The sequence below is a fragment of the Enhydra lutris genome, unplaced genomic scaffold (genome assembly GCF_002288905.1).
Source record: "Enhydra lutris kenyoni isolate GAN:26980312 unplaced genomic scaffold, ASM228890v2 scaffoldscaffold3, whole genome shotgun sequence".
NCBI classification, from domain to species: domain Eukaryota; kingdom Metazoa; phylum Chordata; class Mammalia; order Carnivora; family Mustelidae; genus Enhydra; species Enhydra lutris.
Window position 1 is genome coordinate 58997440 of NW_019154087.1, and position 12808 is coordinate 59010247.

A 12808-nucleotide genomic window follows, 5' to 3' on the forward strand; every position below is an offset into this window, starting at 1 on the left:
TCCAGAGGAGATTTTAGTAGAGAGATGGGTGAAATTGGTGAAGGAGATGAAAACTGCACTTATTGTGATGAGGACTAAGGAATGTATAGATTATTGAATCACTATATTTTATACCTGAAATTAAAATAACATTGTATGAGGGTACCTACGTAGCTCAGTCATTTAAGTGTCTGCCCTTGGCTTAAGTCATGATCCCAGGGTCCTGGAATTGAGTCCTGAATTGGTCTCCTTAATCAGCTGGGAGCCTGTTTCTCCCTCTCCCTCTGCATGCTGCTCCCACTCCTTGTACTCACGCTCTCTGTGTCAAATAAATAAATAAAATCTTTTAAATAAAATAGCATTGTATGTTAATTATACTGAATTTTTTTTTTAAAAATTAAAGGACAAAGAAATAGACTTTGATAGACAAACAAAAATTAAAGGAATTTGTTGCCAGTAAACATAAGACATGTCTTGTTAATACTAACAAATGTTAAATTTTTTTAGAAGATAAAAGTGATATGGATAAGAAATCTAAGTCTGCATAAAAACAAGAAAAACTACAGAGAAATAATAAGTAAATATAGAATAATTTTATTCTTTTTATTATTTTATTAACATATAATGTATTATTTGCTTCAGGGGTACAGGTCTGTGAATCATCAGTCTTAGACAATTCACAGCACTCACCATAGCACATACATTCCCCAATGTCCATAACCCAGCCACCCTACCCCTCCCTACTCCCTATGATCCCCACCCTACCTCTCAAATCAAAAAGTATCAGAGAGGTCATATGATAATTGTCTTTCTCTGATTGGAACCCCCCTATACTGTTGGTGGGAATGCAAGCTGGTGTAGTCACTCTGGAAAACAGTATGGAGATTACTCAAAAAGTTGAAAATAGACCCAGCACTACTGGGTATTTACCCTAAAGATACAAAGGCAGTGATCCAAATTTGTGAAATCATGAAAGTTCCCAAATATCCAAAGCAATCTTAAAAAAACAAAGCGGAGGGCCCCTGGGTGGTTCAGCAGGTTAAGCCTCTGCCTTCAGCTCAGGTCATGATCTCAGGTCATGTAGTCACATATACCCAAATGTTTATAGCAGCAATGTCCACAATAGCCAAACTATGGAAAGAACCTAGATGTCCATCAACAGATGGATGGATAAAGAAGAGTGGTATGTTTATATGTATATATGTGTGTGTGTGTGTGTGTGTGTGTATACACACACATATATATATATAATAGAATACTATGCAGCCATCAAAAAACCCAAAATCCTGCCATTTGCCATGACATGGATGGAACTAGAGGGTATTATGTTAAGCGAAATAAGTCATTCTTTTTATTATTCTTAATTGATTTCAGGTATAACAGTTTGTTTAAAATGGCAACACTGTATTCAACAACATTGACTTATATATAATATATGCACATATTCTTATGTATCCTTAGGTATTTTCCAATTTCTGTCACTTAAATGAGTGACAGAAATTATGCAAAGGAAGGAAGGAATAGGATTATTTTTGTTTTTATCAGGTATTCACATCACCTGTGAAGGAGTATAAAGCATACTGATATATGAAAGTGAATTTGGATAAGTTGTAAATACAATTTGCAAATTTTGTTGAAATTACTAAAAAAGGCATTAAAGATGTACACCTAATTTTAAGGACAGAAAATGGAATTATATATTCAATTAAAACCAAAAAAGGCAAAACAATGACAACAAAAGAGTATAAGACAAAAATAGGAACAAAGAACATAGGTAATAAGGAGAAAATACTAATATAAATGATTGATATTAATCAAGCTATATCATTAATCACGTTACATATCAAGAGGTCTAACTATACTAACTAGAATATAGATAATGTCAACCCACATTTCTCACACACTTCCAGAAAAATTAAAGAGATGCAAAAGCTTCCAAACACATTTTATGATGCCAGCATTACCCTGACACCAAAACCAGAGTAGGACACCAGACACATGCAAAAAAATAACATAAGTCAATATTCTTGAGAAACATAGAAGCCAAAGTTTTCAGCAAAGTATATAACAAATCGAATCCCACAATAAAATCCAATATATTAAAATGATTATATACTACAATTAAGGATTTATTTCAGGCATCACATTAACAAACATAAAAATCATATGGTAATCTTAGTAGGTGCAGAAAAAGCACTTGATAAAATTTAACATTCATTTAGGATAAAAACTCTCAACAAAATGGTATAGAAGAAACATATCTCAATATTATTAAGGTCATATAGGAAATCCTACAAGTTAACATCACATTCAATGATGAAAAGATGAAAGTTTTTCCTTTCAGTTTCAGAACAGAAATAAGAAAGTTTCAGAACAGAAACAAGACAAGGATGCCCATTCTTGCCACTTTAATTCAATTAGTATTAGAAATTAATTCAAATTAGTATTAGCCACAGCAATTACAAGAGGGTGGGGGGGAGGAAGGAAGGACATCCAAATTGGAAAGGAAGACCTAGAGCTGGCACTCTTTGAAGGTGACATGATACTGTATATAGAAAATTCTAAAGAACCCACCAACAAACTGTTGAAATAAATTCTAAAATGGCAGGACACATAATCAATATACAGAAATGTGTCATATTTCTATCGCTAATAACAAAATATCAGAAAGAGAAATTAAGAAAACAGTCCCATTTACAAATTCACCAAAAAGAATAAAATACATAGGAATAAGTTTAACCAAAAAGGTGAAAGACCTATACAGTGAAAACTATGAAACACTGTGAAAGACTTTGAGAAAATCTAAACAAGTGGCAAAATGTTCTGTGCATGTGAATTAGAAGAATATTGTTAACATGTTCATACTAGCCTGAGAAATTTACAGATTCAATGTAATTCCAATACAATTTCAATGACATACTTTATAGAACTAGAACAAATAATTCTAAAATTTGTGAAATCATAAAAGTTCCCAAATATCCAAAGCAATCTTAAGAGAAACAAAGTTGAGGGGCTCCCGGGTGGCTCAGCAGGTTAAGCTTCTGCCTTCAGCTCAGGTCATGATCTCAGAGTCCTGGGATGGAGCCCCGCATCCAGCTCTCTGATCAGCAGGGAGCCTGCTTCTCCTTCTTTCTCTCTGCTTGCCTCTCTGCCTACTTGTGATTTCTGTCAAATAAATTAAAAAAAAAAAAAAAAAGAAAAACAAAGATTTCAAACTATACCTATATCTACCTATCCCTAAAGTTATAGTAATCAAAACAATATGATTTTGGTGCACTATTATGTAGAACAATAGAAAACATATAGATTGGGGCACCTGGGTGGCTCAGTCAGTTAAGTGGCTGCCTACGGCTCAGGTCATGACCTCAGGGTCCTGGGATCAAGCCCTGCATCAGGCTTTCTGCTCAGCAGGGAGCCTGCTTCACTCACCTCTGCCTGCCTCCCTGCCTGCTTGTGATCTCTCTCTCAGTCAAATAAATAAATAAAATTTAAAAAAAAAGAAAAGATACAGATCAATGGAACAGAACTGAGATCCTAGAAATAAACATACACAAATATAGACTATTAATGTGCAACAAGGGAACTAAGAACATAGAATGGAAAAAGACAGTCTCCTTAATAAATTGAATTAGAAAAACTGGACAGCCACATACAAAAGCACAAAACTAGAACACTATATTACACCATACTCAAAAATTAACTCAAAATGAAGTAAAGATTTTATTTAGACTTGAAACCATAAAATTCCTAGAAGAAAACATGGGTGGTAAACTCCTTGATATCTGTCTTTGGAAGGTTTTTGCAGATCTGACTCCAAAGGCAAAATAAGCAAAAGCAAAAGAAACAAATGTGACTACATCAAAATAAAAAGCTTCTGTATGAGAAAGGAAACCATCATCAAATGAAAAGGTAAGCTATTGAATGGATGAAGATATTTACAAACCATGTATTTAATAAAGGTCAATATCCAAAATATAAAAGGAACTTATACAACTCAACAGCAAAACAACCAACCTGATTAAAAATAAATAAAGGATATAAATAGACATTTCTCCAAAGAAGACATACAGCTGGCCAAAAAGGCATATAAAGATGTTCCATATCACTAATTATTAAGGAAATGCCAATCAAACCCACAATGAGTTATCACTTAACATCTGTTACAATGGTTATTTTCAAAAATGACAAGAAATAACAAGTGTTGGAGAGGATGTGGAGGAGAGGGAACACTTGTATACTGTTGATAGAATTGTAAATTGGTACAACCACTTTGGAAAACAGTGTGAAGATTCCTCAAAAATTAAGAATGAAACTCATATGTGACTGAGATATTCATAGTTATTTCAACATTCCACTATCAGAAATGGACAGATTCAGAAGACAAAAAATCAGTAAGGACATCAACAAATTCAACAACACCATTGATCAACTGGAAATAATTAACGTCTATCAATTACTTCATTCAATAAGAGCAGACTACACATTCTCCTCATGCTCACATGCCACATTAGGTAAGACAAGTCATATTCAAGGCCACATAACATATCATAACAAATTTAAAAGAATAAAAGTCATATATTGTCTTTTCAAACCACATTAGAATTAGAATATAAATCAATAACAAACTAAATGAGAATTAAAATATAACTTTTCAACTTTTTTTTAAAGATTTTATTTATTTATTTAACAGACAGAGATTACAAGTAGGCAGAGAGGCAGGCAGAGAGAGAGGAGGAAGCAGGCTCCCCGCTGAGCAGAGAGCCCGACGTGGGGCTCAATCCCAGGGCTCTGAGATTGTGACCTGAGCCGGAGGCAGAGGCTTTAACCCACTGAGCCACCCAGGCGCCCCTAACTTTTCAATTTTTAAAGGATGTATTACATGCAGTATATAGAGGGAAACTTACAGCATTGAATACATACATTAGAAAAGAAAATAGATATAAAATTAATCATCTAAGCTTGCATCTTGGAAAATAAATGACAAAATTAAATTGAAACTAAAGATAATAAAAGACGTAAAGCTAGAGTGGAAATAAATGAAACTGCAAATAGAAAATCAATAGAGAATAAAACCAAATGCTAACTAAGAAAAAAAAATGAAACAAGTTGATAATATCAGAATTTAAAGAGAGGATATCACTACAGATCACATGGACATTCAACAGATATTAAAGAAATAATATTACCAACTCTATGCCCATAAACTTTATAAACCAGTTGAAATGGATTATCTGGGTTTTTTTTTTTTTAAAGATTTTATTTATTTGTTTGACAGACAGAGATCACAAGTAGGCAGAAAGGCAGGCAGAGAGAGAGGGGAAAGCAGGCTCCCTGCTAAGCAGAGAGCACAATGTGGGGCTTGATCCCAGGACCCTGGGAACACGAGAGCTGAAGGCAGAGGAATTAACCCACTGAAGAGCACAGGTGCCCCTGGATAAGCTCTTTGAAAGACACATTCTGCCAAACTCATACAAGAATAGACAATATTAGAATACTAAAAAGTTGAATCAAAAATAACCTTAAAAAATAGAAAGCACCAAGTCCAGATGGGTTCACTGATGAATCCTACCAAACACTGAAAGAAGAATTATGCCAATTTTCTATATAATCTCTTCCAGAAGATACATGAAAAGGAGATGCTTCATATTAATTCTAGGAAACTGGCATTACTCTAATACCAAAACTAGGAGCACCTATGCAGCTCAGTCATTAAGAGTTTGCCTTTTGCTCAGGTCATGATCCCAGAGTCCTGGGATCGAACCCCACACTGGGCTCTTTTCTTGGCAGGAAGCCTGCTTCTCCCTCTAACAGATACAAAAACAGATACTGACAGTAATAAAACAAGGGTAAAGCACTTTAACATTGCACTTACATCAATGGATAAATTATCCAGATAGGAAATGGGTACATTGACCTTAACAAACACTAGACCTAATCAGTTTAAGAGATATAACAGCACTTTTATAAAAAACAAACCAAAACAGAAACAAAAACAAAACCCCCCAACAGATTACACAGTCTTCTTTTTTTTTAAATTGTGTTGTTATGTTAGTCATCATTAGTTTTGATGTAATGTTCCATGATCCATTGTTTGCATATATCACCCAATGCACATTCTTCACAAATGTGCATGAAACATTCTCCAGGATAGATCATTTGTTAGGTCAGAAAACAAGTCTCAATGAATTTAAGAAGACAAATCAAATCAAGCATCTTTTCTGAACACAATGAAACTAGAAACCAATTATAAGAAATCTGCGGGGGGGAGTCATATATCTAAACAACATGCTACAAAAGAACCACTAGGTCAATGAAGAAATCCAAGAGGAAATCAAAGAATACCTTAAGACAAATGAAAATAAAAACAACACTTGAAAGTCTATGAGATGCCGTAAAAGCAGTTCTAAGGGGAAAATGTAAAGCAATACAGGCCTATTTCAAAAAACAAATCTCAAATACACTATCTAATCTTACATCTGTAAGAAGTAGAAAAAGAGTAAACACAGCTCAAAGTTAGTAGAAGGAAGGAAATAATAAAGATTAGAATGGAAATAAATGAAATAGAGGCAAAAACAATGGAAAAGATCAATAAAATTAGGAGCTGGTTCTTTAAAAAGATAAAATTGATAAACATTTAGCAAGACTCATTAAGAAAAAGAGGGAGGGTCCAAATAAAGTCAAAAGTAAAAGAGATATTACAATCAACCCTACAGAAAAACAAAGGATTATAAGAGTCTACCATGAGAAGTTACACACCAAAAAATTGGACAACCTAGGAGAAATTGACAGATTCCTAAAAAATACAATATTCCAAAACTAAACCAAGAAGAAATAGAAAATTTGAACAGACCAGTTACAAGCAATGAAATTGAATTAGTAATGAAAAATTTCCCAAAAAACAAAAGTCCAGGAACAGACAACTTCACAGGTGAATTCTGCCAAATGTTTAAAGAAGAGTTACTCATTCTTATCAAACTATTTCAAAAAATTTTTGATCATTCAAAAAAGAAAGAATGATCCCAAGGGCAGCTATACTTTGATATCAAAACCACACAAAGACATTAGAAAAAAAGAAAATTGAGGCCAATAACATTCAAGAATATGGTTGTTAAAATAAACAAAATATTAGCAAGCCAAACTCAATAATATGCACACACACACACAATTATACACCATGATCAACTGGATCTATTCAAGGGATGTAAGGATAGCTCAATATTTTGAAATCAATGGGATATTTCACATTGACAAAAAAAAGGATAAAATTACATGATCATCTCAACAGATGCAGAAAAAACATTTGACAAAATTCAACATCCATTTATGATTAAAACTCAGCAAAGTAGGTATAGAGGAAATGTAACATAATAAAGAACATATATGACAAACCCACAGTTAAAATCATACTTAATGGTGAAAAGTTGAAAGCTTTTCCTGTATGATAAGGAACAATACAAAGATAACTCTTGCTATTTTTTTTTGAATATAGTATTAAAAGTTCTAGCCACAGCAATCCAAATTGGAAAGGAAGAAGTAGAACAGTCACTAGTCACAGATGACATGATACTATATGCAGAAAATCCTAAGCCTCCACTCAAAAACTATTAGAAGTAATGAGTGAACTTAGGGTGCCTGGGTGACTAAGTCAGTTAAGCATCTGACTTCAACTCAGGTCAAGATCTGAGATTCCTGGGGTTGAGTCCCCTGTTAGGCTCCGCACTCAGTGGGGAATCTGCTTGTTCTTCTGGCCCTCCTCTCCACTCATGTACTCTCTCTCTTTCTCTCTAATAAATAAATAAAATCTTAAAAAAAAAAAGTAATGAGCAAACTCAGTAAAGTTGCAGTATACAACATCAAAATAAAAAAAATGTTACATTTCTATACACTAAAAATGAAGTTGCAGAAAGAGATTATGAAAACAATCCCATTTATAATTGCACCAAAAGGATTACGATACATAGGAATATATTTAACTGAAAAGGTACAAGACTTCTATCTACCCTGAAAACTATAAAACCCTGCTGAAAGAAATTGACTGTGACACAAACAATGGAAAGATACTCCATGTTCATGGATTCAAATTATTACTGTTCATTAACACATCCATACCACCCAAAACAATCTGTAGATTCAGTACAATCCTTATCAAAGTAGCAACAGTATTTTTCACAAAACTAGAAAAAATATTAAAATTCATATGGAACAAAAAAGACCCTGAAGAGCCAAAGCAATCTTGAGAAAGAAGAATGAAACTGAACATATCACAATTCCAGGTTTCAAGGTATACTATAAAGCTGTAGGCATCAAAATGGCATCATACTGGCACAAAAGCAGACACATATATCAATGGAACAAAGTAGAATAGAAAATGAGCCCACATTTATGTGGTAATTAATCCATGACAAAGAAGGCAAGATTATACAATGGAGAAAAGACAGTCTCTTCAGTAAATGGTGCTGGCAACATTTACTGGATAGCCACATTTAAATTAATGAAGCTAGACTGCTTTCTAACCCCATCCATAAAAATTAATTCAAAATGGATTAAAGACCTAAATATGAAACCTAAAACCATAAAAATCTTAGAAGAGAATGCAGGCAGTAATTTCTCTAACATCATTCATTGCAACATTTTTCTAGATAGGTCTCCTGAGGCAGGGTAACAAAAATAAAACTAAACTGCTAAAGCTTTTCCACAGCAAAGGAAACCATCAAAAAAAACAAAAAGACTGAATGGGAGATGATATTTTCAAATGATATATCTGATAAGGGTTTAATATCCAAAATATATGAGGAACTTATACGACTCAACATCAAAAACAAAATTAAAAAAATAAACACCAAAAACAAGAAAAACAACCAATGGACAGAGGACTTGAATAGATATTTTGAAAGGAAACATCATATGGCCAACAGACATGAAAAGATCTTCAATGTCACTATCATCAGGGAAATGCAAATAAGAGCCACAATGGGATATTACTTCATGCCTGTTAGAATGGCTAAAATTAAGAAAAGAAACAAGTGTTGGTGAAGATGTGGAGAAAAAGGAACCCTTATGTACTGTTGCATGGGAATGTAATTTGGTATAGCCATTGTGGAAAACAGCATGAACACTCCTCAAAAAATTAAAATAGAGATTATGCTGAGTGAAAGAAGTCAAGCAGAGAAAGTCAATTATCATATGGTTTCACTGATTTGTGGAGCATAACAAATAGCATGGAGGACAAGGGGAGATGGAGAGGAGAAGGGAGTTGAGGGAAATTGGAAGGGGAGGTGAACCATGAGAGACTATGGACTCTGAAAAACAATCTGAGGGTTTTGAAGGGGCGGGGGGTGGGAGGTTGGGGGATCCAGGTGGTGGGTATTGGAGAGGGCACGGATTGCATGGAGCACTGGGTGTGGTGCAAAAATAATGAATACTGTTATGCTGAAAAAATTAAAAATTTAAAAAAAATTAAAATAGAAATACCATATGATCCAATAATTCCACTATTGGGTATTTGCCCAGAGAAAATAAAAACACTAATTCAAAAACACATATGCACCTGTATGATTATTACAGTATTATTTACAATAGACAAGACATGGAAGCAACCTAGGTGCCTATCAATAAATAAATGCATTTTATTTATTTATTTATTTATTTATTTATTTATTTATTTATAATTGGCCAGACTCAGAAGCAACCAAATATTCTTCACTAGATGAATAGATAAGTAATATTACTTGGTGAAAAAAGCCAGGCTGAGAAGTCTATACACTCCCATGATTCCAACTATATGGTATTTTAAAAATGATAAAGTATAGAGATAATGAAAATATTAATAGCTTAGCAGGAGTTAGAGGCATGGGAGGGATAAGAAGGCAAAGCACAGAGAATTTTTAGGGCAGTGAAACTATTCTCTATGATACTGCAATGATGGCTACATATCATTATATGAGTTGTCCAAACTCATAAAATGTACAGAAACAAGAGTGAACCTTAAAATAAACTATGAACTTTGGTTGATTATAATGTATCAATGTAGGTCTATCAGTTGTAATAAATGATATCAATCTGGTAGGGGATGCTGATAATGGGGGTTGCTATGCATGTGTATGGGCAAGAGTTTTATGGGAATCTCTGTGCCTTCCTCCTAAATTTTCTGTGAACCTAAACTTGCTCATTATGCTGAGTGAAATAGGTCAAGCAGAGTCAATTATCATATGGTTTCACTTACTTGTGGAGCATAAGGAATAACATGGAGGACATTGGGAGATGGAGCAGAGACGTGAGTTGGGGGAAACTGGAGGGGCAGAAAAACCATGAGAGACTGTGAACTCAGAAACAAACTGAGGGTTTTGGAGGGGAAGGGATTGGGCAGTTCGGTGAGCCTGGTGGTGGGTATTAAGGAGGGCAAGTATTGCATGGAGCACTGGGTGTGGTGCACAAACAATGAATTCTGGAACACTGAAAAGAAACAATAAAATTAAATTAAATTAAAAAAAAAAAAAAAAGCAAGAGGTGAGGCAATCTACCTGGCATATAAACTTATGACTGGGAGGAAAACACAATTTTATTACTCAAAAATATTATGCATTTCCTCTTGTTTTCTATCCATCAAGAATAAGGTATAATAAAAAGTAAGACAAACATATTAATAGTGATCTCTACATTTTCTTTGTGCTACCACCACCAGTTGGGTTAATTCCTTCATAATGAATGAGTAAACCTTGCCTGCCTATAAGGTATGTCTAAAGTACTCACTGTCACTTAATCTCTGTAATTGCACAGCAGGGAAAAAATGAAACATCCAAAAAAACTAGAAACTAAAGTAGATACTAATTATACTTAAGATGCCAAAATTGTCATTGTGAGCAGAGAAGTGGTTTAGCAGTGCGTCCTCACCATCACCCACATGTAGTCCCTATGATGTTTGAGTGGGCCTGTAGTATCTCAAGTCCACATGTTTTACTTGTATACTGAGGCTATATATAACTGAAAGAATGTTAGCAGTAAAAACTCAACTTGTTCTGAAATTTATGAGAGGGTAAAATAAATTGTATTATACAGTGATCTCTTCTAGCAGTAAATTGTAGTTTACTCTTTATCATTTGTTTCTCTGCCCCAACATGGTAACATATTTCCTTATCAGTTTTTAGAAATAAATCTATGAAAGTTTTACAACAAAAGCTCATGAGCCATGATTAGTTTTCCATCATTCTTGATTTTCTTCTTCACTCAGCCCCTTGTATCATGCCATATAGATAGATAAATTTCATAATAGCTTATTAGATATAATTCTTCATATTTTTATGTTTTATTTTATGGATACATTTTCTGCTTTCCTTTTTCTCTTTAGTACCATGACTTTAAGGTCAGATGTATAAAAGCTATGAAAAAAAATTTGATGTGGTATATATCATTCAAAATCTTACAATGCTATGTAAATTTAACACTGCCTTGAAATGCTCTAAGTGACCTTGGATACAAGCCCAATTGTGCTGAAAATAATGATAAACCTTAATTTACAATATATAGCATCTTTCTATTTTTTATCTTGAATCTTGAGGACTTTCCTTTTTTTTTTTTTTAAAGATTTTATTTATTTATTTGACGAGAAAGAGACAGCAAGAGAGGGAACACAAGCAGGGAGAGTGGGAGAGGGAGAAGCAGGCCTTCCACAGAGGAGGAAGCCCAATGTGGGGCTCAATCCCAAGACCCTGGGATGATGACCTGAGCTGAAGGCAGACACTTAACAACTGAGCCATCTAGGTACCCCAAATCTTGAGGAATTTCTAATGAAACTGCAACATAGAAAACCTTGAACCTAATTGAAAAAAAAAAAAAAGTGACACACTCTTTTAGGCACTCTATTTTTGAGTGGTTTTATTTCATCTCCCTTTATATTAAGGAGAATGGCTTAAATAACTTTTACCATCATGATGTAACCATATTTTTCCAAGTAGCCATATTTATTAAGTCATCTATCAGAAATGTGGTAGGCATAATTCTATTCCTTAGATTTCACTTGCTGGTCCACAAAGACTACTCATCAACTATCTTTTACACAGATGTGTGTTTATGCATTAAGTGTCTCTGATATATGTATGAAGTTTGAGGTACTCTCAGTGGGAATAGAAATCAGTAAACATAGCTAAAATTGTTTAAGAAAGGAAGATAATATCTTAAAAGATGAAAATATAACATTGAAAATGTTTTAAAATCCACCAGTTATATTTGTTATTTGAATGATGTAATGGAGGAATGCTGTTACTTTTTACAGTTTTGAATTAGGTAGTCATTGCCTTAAAAGATCAAGTCACAATTTAGATTACAGGAAAATTTTAATGTAAGATTTTAATATTTTTGATTTAGTGACTATGTCCTTGACTTAGTAATGAAAGTTTTCTGCAAAGTAGTAAGGTAAACTTTCATTTTTAAAAATTAGTATCCTGAATTTGTTTAGTGTCAAGTTAAGAAAAATGAAATATGGATTTCAATGTTGTTATCCTTGTGTTAAGTCAGCATTTTTCACATTTCAGATTTTGTTTCATTATTTGACTTTTAATACATTTTGTAAAATAAGCATTTTTCTTAGAGTATCTTACTAGTTCATTACCTAGTTTAGGACTATAGCTGCTTATGAGAAACTGTTTTTTCTGGCCAAGTAATCTATATAAAGTTAAAATTTTCAAATTGATTATTAGTAACACTTTTATGTATTAATAATGAAGATGAATGAATTTAGAAGGGACCAAGGCTTAAACAATGTATTACTCTTTATACTACAGGAATTGCATTTTTGGAATCCTCTCTAGTACAAAAATATAAATAATTACCCAAT